General features: G+C 36.6%; 1 long non-coding RNA gene across 1 annotated transcript in view; it reads left to right on the top strand.

Moving 5' to 3' along the window:
* The window catches only part of LOC135220272 (uncharacterized), a 3,447-nt gene extending 3,232 nt beyond the window's left edge, over positions 1 to 215 (top strand). Inside the window, exon 3 of the long non-coding RNA XR_010315630.1 lies at positions 92 to 215. This is a non-coding gene — a long non-coding RNA (uncharacterized LOC135220272). The remainder of the gene's footprint in view (positions 1 to 91) is intronic.
* Positions 216 to 17,329: the final 17,114 nt, after the last annotated feature.

The raw sequence follows: 17,329 nt of genomic DNA, 5'->3' as shown, positions 1-17,329 counted from the left end.
GTTGCCCCTTCGACTTTAGAGGAATCCATTTTCCTTTTTCTTTTGAAAAGCTATCCTCTTGTCCCATTGGTGCTTGGAATATCCCCTACAGGCATAGAGGGAGGCGCTATCCAGGAGAAAGCTTGAAAAGGCCTTGAATCCAGGAGAGAGCTCTAAGAAGACGATGAGACCTCAGCTAGGTCAGACCACTGGCCCATTACCAGATGCCGCTGCCCCCCCCCACTTCCTGGGCCTGCTTTCCCATGCTTTGGGAAGCCCAAGTATATTTTTAAAAGCTCATAGTGTCCAGACTTAGAGAAGAAGACATCCAGCATCCTCACTAAAGGTACTGTAAGGGAAATTCCATTTCAACCAGGGAATTGTTTTATCTTTGTCTGTATTTCATTTCATTTTCCAAGGCGACTTGTGCAGTGTTTCATTCCCCTTCACCAACTGGGCTCAATTCTGTAATCACTCCCCTGTGATACTAGTAACATTCCCCTAGTGAATTTACGCCACGAAATAGTTTCTCCTGTGTAAATTTCCCAGTCATTTCATTTCCCCCTGAGTGGCCTTTTGACTGAGAGAAAACAGTGAGTAAAGTTCGCCCACGTGTGCCCCTGCCTTATGCCTATGCCCCCTCTACTTGCAGACAAACGCTGTGCCTGGCTGTGGTAGAACTTGGAAGTCCTTCGAAGCTTGCAATTTTGCTCCGTTGTGCAAATTTTTCCTAAACACGTGGCCGGGCTGCTCCCCCACGTGTTCGGGTGGACTGAAAGAAGTTCACCTACCCTTGTGTTTCCTGGACCTCTGTAAATTTATGTAAATACAGTGCTTTTATGTTAATTCCTGCAGCTTTTATGTAAATTCCTCCCTCTTCAGTAAACCCGGCCTTAGGCCAGAGAAATTTAGTTTTCAACTTTTTTTTTCTTTGTTCAAACCTCTTGTCCTCTAGTCAAGGCCTAAATCCTCAATGTAAGTATATTTTCTGGGAGGAGACGAGGTGGAATTTTGAATAATATATATATATATATATATATATATATATATATATATATATATATATATATATAGAATATTTAATAACACCATTTCCTAATTTCGAAAATCATACTCATTATAGTTTGAGCCATTTATTCGCATTTCTGTAAGTGACAATTACAAAAAATCAATAACAAATATAAAAATAATAATAATAACCATTTCGTATCAAGAGAATCAGTATGACACTGACAATTTACCACAGAAATCACTATCATTACTATCTTTGCCCGACGTAAAGGGCGTCAATGCCTCCAAATTCCTGATAACACTTTATTCCCCCAAAACAAGATTGGACGAAAACCCCGTCTTTCCTACAGCGTTCTCCCCCGATGCATCTACGGGAAGTTCTTATGGGCACCTGGCGATAAAAATCCCTCAGGCCATGAAGAGGAAGCTCACTCAAAGCGGGGTAGGACTACGGAATGTCAAAATGTGGGAGGGGCAAAGAAATTGGAAGTATGGGTTGAAAGGAGAAGTCATTATTTTATTCTCTCTCTCTCTCTCTCTCTCTCCTCTCACATATGTGTATAAGTTGCTCCTATAGTGATTACGATATGAATGGATTAATTGTGGCTTAATCTCTCTCTCTCTCTCTCTCTCTCTCTCTCTCTCTCTCTCTCTCTCTCTCTCGAGAAATAGGAGACTGGAACGAAGACTGGCTAACTAATAGAAAACAGAGTCGTAATAAATGGTTAAGAATCAGAATGGGCAGATATAACAAGTGGAGTTCCTCAGGGTTCTGTCCTTGGCCCTCGCTTGTTTTTGATTTACATTATTGACATTGATGTAGGCTTAACTAGCAGGAGAGCCAAATTTGCAGATGACACCAAACTAGGTGTAAATGCAGCAGACCCAGGTACAGCGGAAAGTGTAAGAAATTATTTAAAGAAAATAGGAGAGTGGTCATAAAGATGGCAAATGTCTTTTAACTTGGATAAGTGTAAAGTTTTACAAATATGAACAAACAAGCCTCAAGCCAAATACATGCTGCTTGGGAACGACATAAATAGTGTAGAAGAAGAAGAAGAGGACCTTGGAGTCATTGTTACCAAGGACCTAAAATCCACAAAATGGTGCATAAAAGCTGAAAAGAAGATACAGAAACTAGTGGGATACAAAAAGAGGCAGTTCAAATAGTTAGACCTCATCTTGAATATGCAGTACAGTTTTGGTCACCAAACTAAGAAAGGACATGAATAAATTAGAAGGGGTACAAGCAAGAGGCACAAAGTCAATTCCATCCATCAGGCAAATAGGCTACAAAAGACGACTAGAGAGCCTGATTAGAAACAGCGATTGCAGGAACACTAATAAGAACATTTAAAATACTGAAAGGCATAGCAAAAGTAGACAGTAACCTTTTATGTTGAAAGAAAACCAGACACGAAATAATGGATGGAAACTAGAACTAAAGAGATATAACACATCTCATTGCGGGAACTTCTTCACACACAAGATACGTCGTGACACGTGGAATTAACTGCCACCAAAAGTTGTAAACAGCAACAGTGTGGATGAGTTTAAAAGAAAGATAGACAAAATTATTAGGACTGTGAATGCATAGTAAAACCTGCTCCTAGAGATTAGTGAGCACATTATGTCTCCTCGGATGGACTAATAAATTAGTCTTTGAGACATTCTAATCCTTGTAACTCCTTGTAACACACACACTCTCTCTCTGTACATATATATATATATATATATATATATATATATATATATATATATATATATATATATATATATCCATTCATACCAAAATCACTATAGGAGCATTTTTTTTTCTTTTTGTATGGTGTTTTTACGTTGCATGGAACCAGTGGTTATTCAGCAACGGGACCAACGCGCGTTTACGTGACTTCCGAACCACGTCGAGAGTGAACTTTTATCACAAGAACTACACATCTCTAAACCTCAATGGAATGCCCGAGAATCGAACTCGCGGCCACCAAGGTGGCAGGTCAAGACTAAACCGATCACACCACTGAGGCGCGAATTACATAATAGATACACCTAACCTGGTATATGGGTGACAGTACACTCTCACACGCACTCGTGCAACTAGAGTGCATAAAAAAAATTTAATCCACTATTATCAACATACAAATCAAAAATGCTTGTGTTCGATCCTAGTAATTCAAGCATACTTATTATACCACACATTTTTGTCTTTTGAGGAAAATTACTTTAACGGTATAGTGAATTCTATGTTAATATAATATTTTTGGTTTAATATCAAAAAGCATAAACGTGCCATGTGTAAAATCAGCAGCATAATACCATATATGCATATACTATATATATAGCTATATAATTATATATATACTGTATGTGTGTGTATGTGTGTGTGTGTGTGTGTATTGATATGTTACAGCAAATATATGCAGTCAGGAATTACACGTATTTTTGAAACTTGTCGATAACAGTTATTACATGTAATTACTAATGTGCTCGGAAATTTGGTTTGAGACAAGGGCTAGTTATTTTCCTGTCTTCATGGATGAAATGGTATAAGTGTTTAAACAAAGAAGAAAAAAAAATCATACTAGTTACAGGAACAGTGCTGTGGGGTAAGATAATTAGTTTTGAATAGACTGTGGCCATGCTATGGCTGGGTTTTGCACAGAACAAAGAATGGCTCAGAAGGCAATGCGGCTTTACATAAACATTCATAAGTATATTTAACGTTCAGTAGTTTATCATTCATAAGTAAATATAAGATTCGTTAGCAGGATGGAAGAGTTAGTCATAGTCCGTGAAGTAAGAGATGCAAATGTCTATGGAAGCCCAAGTTGAAGTGAATGAATGCATTTTTTAACCAATTCTCCGTGATGGAAGTGAAAGTGGCTGTTGAATGCCAGTGAAATGAAAAAATGCTGAAATCGTTGAAATGAATCGTTTGGATGCATAAACGGATTCAAAAGAATTCCAAATATGAGAAACGAGGAGAAATCAAGAAGTGATATAAAAATGTCAGACACGTGAATTAATCTACGCTTGTAAACGAATGGATCATTTGGAAAAGCTGGGAGGGAGGAGGAAGCTCGGGTGGACAGGTTGTGAAACGACTATACTGGAATCGACAGAGCGCATGCGCGGTTAGGGTGAATGGCAGTGCTTGTGGGGAAGCTTGACGTGTGCTGCTGATAAGTAAGTATTCTCGTGAGTGGTATATGAAGAAGCTGCTACTACAGAAGCTTTCTGGAAAGGGAATTCACCAATTCTTCAGCAGCTAAAGGTTAGCTCTGACTGCGACCGCTGTCTGATTTTTCTTGATTTTATAATTATTATTATTATTATCCAGAAGATGAACCCTATTCATATGGAACAAGCCCACAGGGGCCACTGACTTGAAATTCAAGCTTCCAAAGAATATGGTGTTCATATGGAAGAAGTAAGAGGAGTATAGGGAAATATGTAAAGAGATCCCACCCGTTAACAAAGAAAAATAAGTTAATAAACTAAAAAATTGATAAAATGTATTAAAATGCAAGGATAATAACAGCATTAGGTAGGGTACTAACGCAGTGCATCTTCGCTTGAACTTCTGAAGTTCCAATGCACGACATCCTCTGGGAGGCTGATCCACAGTCCAACATTGTAAGGAATAAAGGACCTCTGGAACTGAGAAGTTCGACGGAGAGGCAAATTTACTGCATATTGGTGCTGTTGTTCAACGAATCTGGTTGTTCTCAGCAGATACAGGGTTTCAGGGATCAATTGTGAAAGTGAAAGATCTCTTTTGAAATATAACTTTAAAAAAAGTGACAAACAAGGGACCATATGTTGATGGTCCAAGTCGTAACTGCTACTATTAGGAAACAGAAACATAATATCACGAACCACAATCTAAAAGAGATAATTCTCTGGCAGAAGCAGACATCCTCACAGAAGGACAGTATTCTAGTATAGGAATCACAACTGACCTAAAACAGGTTGCACTGATTTTATCAATGTTATAAAAATATGAGGCCTTACGAAAAAAAAAAAAAACTCGCTTACGAGTAAGAATTTTTAAAAATGTTTCATTAAATGTTTCTCAAAAGTTATATTTGAGTCCAAAGTTACATCTACAATAGTTTTAAACCTTCGGACTCACTCAGCAAAATTCCATCCACTTGAACAGGAGGAAAGGGGGAAGGTGGGGGGGGGGGGAATATCAGTGCGAGATCTGCTAATAAATAGTGTTTTTTGCTTTACTGCAGTTCAGCCTCATACCCCACCGAATACACGGGTAAATAGAATTGTGGTTGTTACAGTTTATTGTGTGTGTGTGGTGTGTGTGTGTGTGTGTATATATATATATATATATATATATATATATATATATATATATATATATAAGTATTTATATACATATATATATATATATCATATATCATTTCATTTCGCTGTAGTGAAGTATCACGTAACTGCGGCTTTCCCATTGAGAGAGAGAGAGAGAGAGAGAGAGAGAGAGAGAGAGAGAGAGAGAGAGGATTATTGACAGTATTCTCGGCACACACACACACACACACACGCACAGAATCGACAGTATTCTCGGCACCTGAAGACTCCAATACGCTGTGCCTCATCAAGAAGTGATGAGACAGCAACGCCTGGGAGGGAGACGAGATTGGAATAGGTCAGGAGCACAATAAACGTGTCACTAAATCTGATGACGATGTCAGATTGTTTTTTCTTCCACGTTATAAACTTTAAAATGCCTAGAGCAAATTTAAGTATCACTGAAGCAGTTCTAATATGTTCACACCGATACTTTTATTATTATTTGTGTCTAAATGGAAATCACATCATGTTTCGGCTGGATTTCGTATTCTTTACATCTTCAGTAGTAATAGCAATAATATGGTGTTTGAAGACCAAAAAGCTCCCCCATTTCTCAGCAACCCATTCTCCAAAAGGTAACAACACTCCCATTCCCAAAAATCTAGTCACGTGTTGTCAGGCACATAGCACATGGTAATCATCAAATTTCGTTTCCAAACCCAACTTCCACGGAGCTTAGGGTTTCGTCTTCGCAAGCGTGGCACATTTGCAGAAAGGCGGAACAGTCCATCTTCCAAAACGTCCCTTCTCAAAAAAAAAAAAAAAAAAAAAAAAAAAAAATCCTATCAATCCCAAAATCTAATCACTAGTTGCCATCTTTCAATAAACTTTGTTTAAGAATCCAATCATTAGTTTTTTCATAATCTTGCCAGAAAATAGACAACGATTACAAACCTACACAAAATGTGAAAAAAGAAAAGATGCCCCCACTCTCATATTGGCTCGATGATTACCCGCCTTCCCAGACAATTTTCTACCATATACAGGGAGGTGAATCCACAATCATACCAAATGAAACGTGAATGATGTCTAAACCTGAAGCCTAAGATACTATGGCGCAAAAACTCAGTTTTCACGAGGAACCCCAGCACCAGCCCTAGATGACATTCGGCAATTTTGATCTCCAACGAATATGCAAGGAAATGTCCCCTTCCTCCATTACAACAGAGCAGCTCCACTTTACTACATCAAGGACCCCTGGCATCAGCCCTGGCACAGACAGAGTGCTAATGCATTAAGGATGACCACTTAACAAGATCCCTCCCCTCCTTACCCCTTCAGATGCCCATCCCTCAGACGCCATCTCTACACTCATCCAGCCTCAAAGAAAACTTTTTCAAATGTTCTTCGCACATCAACGAAGCATAATAAAAAAAGAGAACTCGATAAAACGTAATAATGTAATAATCCAGACTTTCCTTTAGGATATACTATATGCAAGTGTTGGGTGAGTTGTTGTTGAAGATTAAGCTGGCCTTATGCCAGCACGGGATCTTGCATATAGAGCAGCCCGTAGATGGATGAGTGATTAGCTTTAAATCCGAACTGGTTGTCATAAGTGTCTAGAAAGGGGAGAAACCGCACTGAAACAACAAACTCTAACATCTTTCGATGCAATTGTAATGATTGCAATCCGACGATCGCTGCCTGCTCCAGCTGCATCTTTTAGCTAGTGCTTGATTAATGGTATTACGTAAACTAGGAGAATGGAATCTGGGAGAAACTGGGAAATTGTGTATCCACTAAATAGTAAAACGCAGGCAAAATGTTAACTACTAGGTGGAAGAATTTGCAAGCTCCCTCAGAGATAGCAACACAATCTAGAATAATAATACAATCAGCGAAAATGAAACTGAATGATTATCATCGAGGAGGTTATCTACTTCGCTGCAGAAGCCTTGATCGTTTACGGAGGTCAGAATATCTAAGTGCAAATCTACCACTGCAATATAAAATTTTTAAAAATTGAATACCAAATCATTAAGACTTTTGCAAAAATAAGTTCTTTAAAATATGGATAAAGGTCAAAATATTTTCCTTGAATTAAAAAACTATACTTATAAAAATGTTGAAGATTTATATGGTATAATTATATATATAATTATACCATATGAGCAGCAGAATCCCTTTAAATGAAAGACAGACGTATTAGGGCATAAAAATGTTTCTTTTATAAAAGCTTGATTCTAAAAAAATATAAAATATGAACTATGTCACCGTTCATGAAGAAGAAAAAATTAAAGCTGAACTAATGCCCAGAAACATCTCCCCTCCTCTTGTATACAGGCCCCACTTTCTGAACATCAATCAAGTTTTGATTACATTGTGAGGGAGGTTTTTTGGACTGATCCAAACGGGGAATTCAGGTCAGATGAATGAATAAACTAATGGAAAGAAGGAAGCGTATTCAATTTCCTTTTGATGCAGGCTACCTAAATAAAGCTCTATTGCATTCAATGTTGGCAGATTTTTTTAGTGTCCGAACAGAATATGAAATCTAATCCATGTAACCCATCATTCTAATAATTTCATCACCAGTAATTTGACCGAAAATAATTATATCACTTTCAATACTAATAAAAACAGTATCATATATCACTATGCCACTATTACCGTGAATATAACCACATGGAGTATGGAATTATATATTTATTACTCATTCTTAGTCTTCTTCAGACATTGAACTGGGTCATTTCAACGATTTCCAAATAGGACTTCGAAAAACTGTCTATGCAATCAGACCGATATTGGGGAACGTAATTTCAGAGCCCAGCTGATGGTGCTTTAAAAACTAACAACTCAAATCTAAAGTTCACTGCCTTTGTCATTGGCAATTTTGCACATACAAATTCTCAGCCAGCATTTTCGGATGACGTTGCTAGTCCCATCTCATTAATCGAAATGGCCGTATCCCAATACAGTCGTCTGATTACCAGGTACATACTTCAATGCCTAGGTGAACAGAAGTACCACTGGACTTGTAGGACCATACCTATAACGCTCGGTCTCACTTGGGAATCGAATCTTAGTATATATGTGTGTGTGTGTGTGTGTGTGTGTGTGTGTGTATGTAACTCTATCACGAAAGTTTGGAACGTGATAAAGGCATAAATAAAGGTATAAGCCATGAAGGAAAGTGAAACACTGGAGGTGCTGCAAGATCTTTCGACTCACATCCTTTACTTAGCAGACTGACTGACATACATGAGAAACTGAAATGACAAGGAAGGGTCGTAAAAGTGACAGATAGGGATTATAAGGAGATTAGTACCTAAAACCCAACACACCAGGAGAATTAGTAACTTTCCAAATCAAGCATAAACATGGTTACAATTTAAGAGGTTTACAAAAAGATTAAGTCCAACTGCTCAGACACAGAGACAAGACAATTAAAGGGCGTCAATTGACCACAGTCAAACCTTTGGTAAATAAAAACTTATTCACAAAACATATTAAACATACATATACAAAGTAAATATCTGTGAGGCAACTAATTTGTATTTAAGTCTGTGATTGTATCTTTGAGGTCATTCTTAACATGTCACAATTACAAGGGTTTAAATGAAACAGGCCACGACTAATATTAAAATTACAATGGGAAGTAAGTTGTAAAATGGCAGGTTCTAAAAGATTTCGTGATAAGTTATCTTTTGATCTTGCAATTACTGAACTGCCAATCCAATTTATCCAGTGGTTGTTCTCACTTAAATGAATGAATATTGCATTAGATGTTTTGCCCAGTTTTAACAGAATACTTATTCTGTTTGATTCTTACTTCTAAGCACTTGCTCGATCGCCCGTGATAAAAGGAGGGGCAGTCCATACATGGAATTTTATATATTATGCTGTTGCTTTTCCTGGGGCCATTTTTTATCAACATTCCTTTTAGTGTGTTACTATAGGAAAAAACGAGGTTGACCTTAAAGGATTTTAACAATGATTTAATGGTTTCAAAATTGTTAAAATAAGACAAACTGAGAATGTTCTTAGAAGTTTCTTTCTCCATGTTACTTACACTATATAACTTTTTGTGGGCTTTATTATAGCAAATATCTAATATAAGTGAAGGATAACATAAATCTTTCCCTATTTTTCTTATGTATTCAATCTCTTGATCCAAATATTGGGGACTGACAATGTGCAATGCTCGTAAAAACATAGAAGAAAAAAATTCATATTTTGATATTAAGATGGTGGCCTGAATAGAAATGAACATAAGTTAAGTTGTTGGTTGGTTTCCTATAAATACTGAATTTACATTGAAATGGTTCTCTATGTATCAAAACATCTAAGAAAGGGAGGCAATTGTCCTTTTCCAATTCTAGAGTAAAGTCAATCGATAGTACTGGTTATTTAATTTAGAGAGTATATCATTTACATTAATACCAGCATGCAAAACAGCTAAAATATCATCAACATATCTATATCACTTTAAAGGAATATAAATGATATTAGGTAAATAGCGTTTTTCAAAGAATTCCATGTACAAGTTTGAGAGGAGTGATGATAAGGGATTGCCCATTGCCATGCCAAGTATTTGTTGATAAGTCAAATAGTGTAGTAATTTTAGATAAAGCCGACTACATATCAAGTATTCTAGCCCTACTGGATGATGATGTGACTCATAAAAAACTAACAAAAAATCCCCTTGATCAAATCATAAATAATTTTAATAGCACAGTGAAAAAAATCCTTAAAGATAAAACAGAACTACTAGGCAAATTTTCAATAAAATTTCCTTTGCTACCTTACCTGTATGGATTAGTCTAAACGCACAAAGAAAATAGAAAATAACCCTATGTGGCCTATTATCAGTACTGTTGGCTCAATTTCATATAAACTTTTGAAATATATCACTAAGATCTTGTCCCCATTACTTGGAACTATCTCAGATTCTCATATACATAATTCTCTAGATTTAGTTGATAAATTAAACAAAATTACTCTTTGCCCCACTGATAGATTCGTTAGTTTTGATGCATGTTCTCTTTTTACTAAAGTTCAATAGACTCTATTCTAAAATATCTTAGTAATGAACTAACTCAGCATAAATTACCTCTACCTGTAAGTCACATTATTTCACTCAATAGGTTATGCATTTGTGATTGTAAGTTTATATTCAATGGTGAATTTATCAAGAAATACTTGGCATGGCAATGGGCAACCCTTTATCACCATTCCTCTCAAACTTGTACAGGGAATTCTTTGAAAAACGCTATTTACCTAATATCATTTATATTCCTTTAAAGTGGTATAGATATGTTGATGATATTTTAGCTGTTTTGCCTGCTGGTATCAATATAAATGATTCACTCTCTAAATTAAATAACCACGTACCATCGATTAAGTTTACTCTAGAATAGGGTAAAGACAATTGCCTCCCTTTCTTAGATGTTTTGATACATAGAGAACCGTTTCAATGTAAATTCAGTATTTATAGGAAACCAACCAACAATTTAACTGATGTTCATTTCTATTCAGGACACCATCTCAATATCAAAATATCAATTTTTTTCTTCTGTTTTTACGAGCATTGCACATAGTCAGTTCCCAATATTTGGATCAAGAAATTGAATACCGTATATAAGAAAAATAGGGAAAGATTTATGTTATCCTTCACATATATATATTTGCTATAATAAAGACCACAAAAAGTTTTATAGTGTAAGTTATACGGAGAAAGAAACTTCTAAGAACATTCTCAGTTTGTCTTATTTTAACGGTTTTGAAACCATTGAATCATTGTTAAAATCCTTTTAGGTCAACCTTGTTTTTTCCTATAGTAACACACTAAAAGGAATGTTAATTAAAATTGGCCCCAAGGAAAGCAACAGCATAATATATAAAATTCCATGTATGGACTGCCCCTCCTTTTATATCGGGCAATCAAGCAAGTGCTTAGAAGTAAGAATCAAACAGGATAAATATTCTGTTAAAACTGGGCAAACATCTAATGCAATATTCATTCATTTAAGTGAGAACAACCACCGGATAAATTGGATTGGTAGTTCAGCAATTGCAAGATCAAGAGATGTCTTATCACAAAATCTTTTAGAATCTGCCATTATACAACTTACTTCCCATTGTAATTATTATATTAGTCGTGGCCTGTTTCATTTAGACCCTTGTAATTGTAACATGTTTAAGAATGACCTCAAAGATACAATCACAGACTTAAATACAAATTAGTTGCCTCACACATATTTTCTTTGTATATGTATGTTTAATATGTTTTGTGAATAAGTTTTTGTTTACCAAAGGTTTGACTGTGGTCAATTGACGCCCTGTATTATCCTTTAATTGTCTTGTCTCTGTGTCTGAGCAGTTGGACTTAATCTTTTTGTAAACCTCTTAAATTGTAACCATGTTTATGCTTGTTTGGGAAGGTTACTAATTCTCCTGGTGTGTTGGATTTTGGGTACTAATCTCCTTATAATCCCTATCTGTCACTTTTACGACCCTTCCTTGTCCTCTCAGTTTCTCATGTATGTCAGTCGGTCTGCTAAATAAAGGACATGAATCAAAAGATCTTGTAGCTACTCCAGTGTTTCACTTTCCTTTGTGACATACCTTTATTTACACACACATATATATATATATATATATATATATATATATATATATATATATATATATATGGGTGTGTGTGTAACATTCAATACCTATTAACACTATAAAATAGAACGGCACTTTTGAAATAAGAAACAAGCAGACAAAGGTGCAAGCAACCCAAGCCATGACTCCTTGTGCACATCAACATCAAAGTCGTTATCCAACAATAGGAGAGGATCGATGACATCCCTAAAAGGTACTCGAGACCCTTCGCACCCCGTGACCATATGGCCCCTACTGGAACTTATTAACCGTAACTAATACGGATATAAGAGGAATTCTGTCATCTGGGGGTGGGGGAGGGAGGGTGGGAAACATTTGGAAGGTCCTATTGGTCCTGACGGAGCACCACGACGGTACGGTCACAGAGTGGAGGAAATGGTTGAAAGCGGGAGGGAGGGAGGTGGTGATAAGTGGGGATATGTTGGGGGAGGAGAGGAGAGAATTCGATTGCTTTTGGGTGTGGGTGAGGAGAGCGATTGTTGTTGGGGATGCTTAAGAGCTTGCTGCCAGACAAGCAGGCAGAAAGGCTTCCCAGATGTTTGCCAAAGGGCCTTGGGTCTCAATGGGGTTGGTTGTTGGGGTGAGAGGGACGACGGTCTCTTTGTGTTTGAGGTTTTCGAACGGCGAAACGAGAAAAGGTCAGTCATGGGAAAGTTCGAACTAGAGGAGTTTAATAACAGACAGATGCGTCCAGTTGCTTAATGAATGCAAGCACTGCACACCTAACTGGCGTCCTTTTGAAGGAAGTTCGCTTGCGAGGAAACTGGCTGTGCAATGGAACTTTTCAGCTCCGTTCATTTAACTGATGAAGTTCTTACTTTTACAAAAGTATATCCTGGGTTCAATTCATTTTTCGGTGCCAGTTTTGCTTTGTAGGCTGTTATATTCACAAATCATAGTTCATTGGCTTTATATTATAATTCGAAATAATTTTCCATGTAATTTTTTCCACAAAATTTGGACAACTGGTCATGAGAGCAATGGACCATGTCTTCCTTTTCAATAATTCATTATAATGAACATATGAATAACTGATCTCTTATAAAGATTATATAGAGAATATCATACTGCTAAAAATAAAATATACTGAAAAAGATTTTTTACTTCATAATTAAAACTGACAACAAATATTTAGCTATTGATAGGTAAGCTATAAGCAACCGACACATTTTTGCAATGATTTTTGTAATTTATATATAAAATGTGTTGTGATACACATTAGTAGAACATTTCATTTCCATAAACTTTAGACTCAAAGACGCAAAATTTTCCCATCGTTCCAACAACCTAGTTTTTATCTGCTTGAACGTTAATGTTCAACGTTATCGCCACTGCTGCTTTTCCTCATGATGCTGGAGCGATGATAGTAACACCAGAAAGAGGACAGCAGTGATGATAACAACAAAAACAGGTACAACTTTTATAAATCTAGCTATTTTCCATTTATGAACGCAATAATACAATTCGATAAAACGAAAATCATCACTGCATTAACACTCGACATTTATGCATCAATTTAGAGTGATTTTACCACGCATGCATGAACTCTCAACTGTTGATTTAATCATTACAGACAGGGGAAAACATTGATCAATGAGAGGAAATTTACGAATAACTAACACTTAGAGAGAGAGAGAGAGAGAGAGAGAGAGAGAGAGAGAGAGAGAGGCCACAAACTGACACCACCCGCTCGATTTACAGTCATACGCACGTTATTTACTTGTTTATTTACTCAGGTCTATCTTTGCCGCTGACAGTTTGTCTGATAATGGTACAATGAGCTTCTAAAGTGTGTTTGGCTGTTAAAGGACAAGAGATCCCTACTACAATAGAGATTTCTATCGCTAGATCAAAGGGTGCTAAGCACAAATATTTTTCCCTTGTTCGAGAGTTTGTTGAAATTTTTCTTCATTCGAAATAATAATAATATAATAATAATAATAATAATAATAATAATAATAATAAATTATTAATTCTAATTTAATTGTAGCCTATTTCTAATATGAGTTATTTGAAAGACAATAACAAAATTGCAATAACATTATTATTATCATCATTATTATTGTTAATACCTCAGAAGACGAACACTTTTCGTATGGAACAAGCCCACGGGTCCACTGACTTGAAGTTCAAACTTCCAAAGATCAAAGACCAATAATAATAATAATAATAAAAATAATAATAATAATAATAATAATAATAATAATAATAATAATAATAAATAATATAATAATAATAATAATTTGGCGATTTTTTATTGGTTATAAAAACTAGGGGCCGGGTTTGCACCTACCATTGGCTGGGACCGTGGCAACCCTCAACATGGAATGGAAAGATATAAAACGTAAAAAAAACTTTAGTAAATAAAATAACTGGGAGAGAGAGAGAGAGAGAGAGAGAGAGAGAGAGCTCATAATCCACTCAAGTCGTGCTAAGCCATTAAATAGCGACCCATTGGGAGGCCCTAATTGTCCGGCGATGAGGCTGTTTTGACCACTTCTCCACAGGAATCCGACCGCTGCCTCTGTCATTAATTAGTTCAGGTGACCCTCTAAATGCAGTAGACCATAATAAGGCCACAATACCTGCACAGGTAGATAGATATTCAACTGCTAACTGTTTACTGGTTTCATGGCTGCAAGGTTGATTATTTAAGGAATCGAAATATTGAAATTAATCAAGGTACATATTAGGTAACAATGACTTTGTATGGGAATGAAATCCTCCAATTACTATAAAATCCCAGTATCTATATTTCATTCAGAATCAATGCTTTTATGATTAAGCCTAAATACCCAGCAGTCAAAGAACAATTTCCTTTATCAATTTCATAAAACTACAAAATTCTTTCGCTTTGAAGAAGGTTTTCTGACACTGCTTTTAGCAATGCCACATAAGAAATTTTTGTTCAGCTGATATTTACCGTGGTCCCAGACTGCCCATGATATTTACACTATTCATCGTTTTCACAATTATGTTCTATTGAAAAATCCACTCCAGCAACCTACGAGTGAGACTTCTCACAACTTAAGTTATATTATATATTCTTGAGTATGTAAGAGTGGCGACCTCTTGCTCGGATCTCTGGAATTAGCATACTAGTTTACTAACTAGCCCACAGAGATATAAAGAACTTAGAATCAAATAAAATTAAAATTTAAATTTAAATCATAATAACTTCATGGAATAAATCTCAAAAGCAAGAAAGGATACAGGCCGAAGTAAGATAATATGAAAAACATTATTATATTATTATAAGATAGAGAAGGGTAGGAAAAGTGTGAAGTAAGTGACTGTTAAATTTTAAAAATATGAATAGGAACAGTTAAGGGAAAACCCTGGAAAGTGTGTGGATTTGTAGCCACAGCTGCACCCAAGGTCGTTGAGGTGAGTTACCAAGTTAGATATTTATTATTTTGCTATTCGCTGGCCAACGAGTGATGCATGATATTAAATTTCGAACCAGCTAGCTTAGTGCATGCCAAAGGGAGAGTACATGTGCACTTGTATATATTCCTCTTTCCATTGATGTGTTTTTTCTTAAATCGGCCGATCTCAAAGTTTCGCCGACCTGGGGTGCTGCATAGTATTGATTTTTAATCCCAGCTCCTAAGGGTTAAGGTTGGTCAATTTAAGAAAAAACACATCACTAGAAAGAGGGAGATATGCAAATGCACATGGCGCAAGGAAAAAATCTAAAAATTTGCCTCTACCTTCCACAGGAAGTTTAAAGTGACTCTTCACAACCAAGTGTGAGGCCTTTCACTAGACACTCATAAAAATATGCTAATTTTATAAATTTATACATATTATTTCTAACAATTTATTTGGTTTTGTTTTATAAAATTATAACTACAGCTCACACGATATCTCAACAAATAAGAAATAAAATCAGTAACAAATTCTGATAATATTTACTGCAAAATATTTACAAGATTTACTGAGATGGGGAGATGTAACAACTTTTTGGGAAGTATACATGTTTTTTTCTAATATTTCTTTGCAAAATTACAGTTACAGCTGACATACTATCATAAAAGGTAAGACCTAACACCAACAGCAATCCCTGGGTTCATTTATGAGCAAATAAATAAAAAGACATCATAGGACAGAGGGGCAATACATTCCCAAATCAAGTCTCAAGGCCCACTAACCTCTGTCTGTCCTGTACTGAACTATTACAGCTGCCACAAGTTATTTATGGACCACTGAAGTGCTAAGAACATCATTCCTGCTAAATTCATCCAAATTGTATGGCATATAATATTAATACTCATGAGTTAATCCGTCCATCAATCAAAACCTGTTATAGATATTTATATGATGATACCCATCCATTTAGGGTTAAGTGCTTTAGGTAGCTGAGAGTCCACTCTTAAAACAGAATAACGGACCAAATTAGAGAACACCTCTGTCCTACAGAATAGTTTTGGGCCAAGTGACCATTGACCACAGTTATTGAAAACTGTCCGGCACAAGTGAGGTTGCTTTTCCAAGACTCACATATACCATGAGCGCTACCTTGCACATCAAAGTATAATCCTCAGCCTTCCTCCCTCCGCATGAAAGGAAGTAGCACAGCTAGTCCTTAGGAACTAGACACCCAAGAGTGCCAAAGTCACAAAAGATGCTTACAATTCCTTTTCTTCATACCTATCCTCTTCCTCTTACTTATTACTTGCACTCTGCTTGGGTAGAGCCTTTCCATTTAGTGCCATTAGTGGTACTGCACCATAGTGCCAGCAAGAAAAATGTGTGACAAAACAACTGTATCTGTGCCTCAACACACTGAGCGCCAACAACTGTGTGTCCATCAACAGAGCTTCTGCTATTCCAGGACCGCTTCATTAGTGTGACCTTTGTATGGCACGCTCTCCCACAATGTCACTTAATGGAAGCGTCTTCCAAACTGAAGGGACACTTCCAAACCATAAATACTTTCCAGACCTTCTTAGCATATGCCCTACCCCTATCAGAATCATGGTGAAAGAATGCTACCAAATTTTCCTGGATGTGGGAAGGGTGTGAGTTTCGCAGGTAATGACCTAGACAATGGGGTCAAAGAGCAAATGGATGACTTAGACATGAAGAAGAAGCAAGAAAGAGGAAGACAGAGGAAGTACAAAGACGCAAAAGTGGAAAGAGAAAGCGTAGAAAAGGAAGAAGAGAGGAAGGAGAGGGAAGAGCAGAGACAGCATGAGCTAGCTCTAAAGGAAAAGGAGCTCCAGCTGGGGAGGGGTCAAAAGGAAAATGTGGAAGCTCTAGCCAACCAACAAGCCTCAAATCCTGCACTTGCTGTGCCTAATGCCCCAATATCAAGCATTAATTCTCTGACCCCTCAAGTAGACCAGAGACAAGCTAG

Source organism: Macrobrachium nipponense, chromosome 1 (genome assembly GCF_015104395.2).
Source record: "Macrobrachium nipponense isolate FS-2020 chromosome 1, ASM1510439v2, whole genome shotgun sequence".
Classification (NCBI taxonomy): Eukaryota; Metazoa; Arthropoda; class Malacostraca; order Decapoda; family Palaemonidae; genus Macrobrachium; species Macrobrachium nipponense.
The sequence above is the reverse complement of the archived record's forward strand: the minus strand, read 5'-3'. Positions and strand labels throughout refer to the sequence as shown.